Below are 877 nucleotides of genomic sequence, written 5' to 3'. Positions count from 1 at the left end.
TCAAATATGTCTTGGATTCAGGTAAAAGGGTAAGTTAGGAAATAGGATTCTTGCTGCAAACCTCTGTAGAGGCGAAATCCTAGGTCTGACTCTCAGTTCTCAACTCTCATCAGGAGGGTTAAGTGGGTTGAAGAGGCAACGTGCTTACTCCTGGTGTAGGGAAAAGGTGTGAAGCCTGGTGTCACTCGAGAATAAGCCCGTTGATGAATGAGTTGTGTGAGCAGGCCTCCAAAATGATCCACTTGCCCTTATTTGGGAAGAGAGTGATGCAAAGCGGGGTCTGACTATGAAACAGCAGAAAAAATAAGTTTCATAAAGGCCATGGAAGACCTCAGGGTAGTATTAGGTTGTATTTCACACTCTGACAAATAGTAAGAGTTGTTCGTGTCCAAAGAACAGCATGCAGCATGAGCCACTTGATAACCTCAGTGTTTCAAGGAGTTGGGTTGTGTCCCCTTCAACACCACCCTGGCAGGGACACAGGAGGTTTCCCTTCCTTTTCCAAACTCCACATAGAAATCAGGTTGAGCAGCTGACTGGTTTGCACAGCTTTGACCTTTCAGTACTATGGACACCTCCTTAGGCTGCTGCACACCTGCACAGCCCAATCCCTCTAAGTAAAAGGGTCAATTGGAAAAGCTCAAATATTTTAAAATATTTGCATCTCAATCCCAAAGAGCACTGTGTGTCAGTTTTCACACACATGTAAAACAAACGGCGGTCACATAGAGACATAGGGGTTGTCATCGGGGCTGGAGTCAGGGCTTTTAGCAGAAGTCCTGGCTGTCTTGAACTAAAGGAGGAGATCAACCTATAGATTATTCTTGCTGGGCCTAATAACTCAAGGCACTCAGGTACCGTTGAGCAACAATGACTC

The sequence above is a fragment of the Alligator mississippiensis genome, chromosome 4 (genome assembly GCF_030867095.1).
Source record: "Alligator mississippiensis isolate rAllMis1 chromosome 4, rAllMis1, whole genome shotgun sequence".
In the NCBI taxonomy this organism is placed as follows: Eukaryota; Metazoa; Chordata; order Crocodylia; family Alligatoridae; genus Alligator; species Alligator mississippiensis.
The sequence above is the reverse complement of the archived record's forward strand: the minus strand, read 5'-3'. Positions refer to the sequence as shown.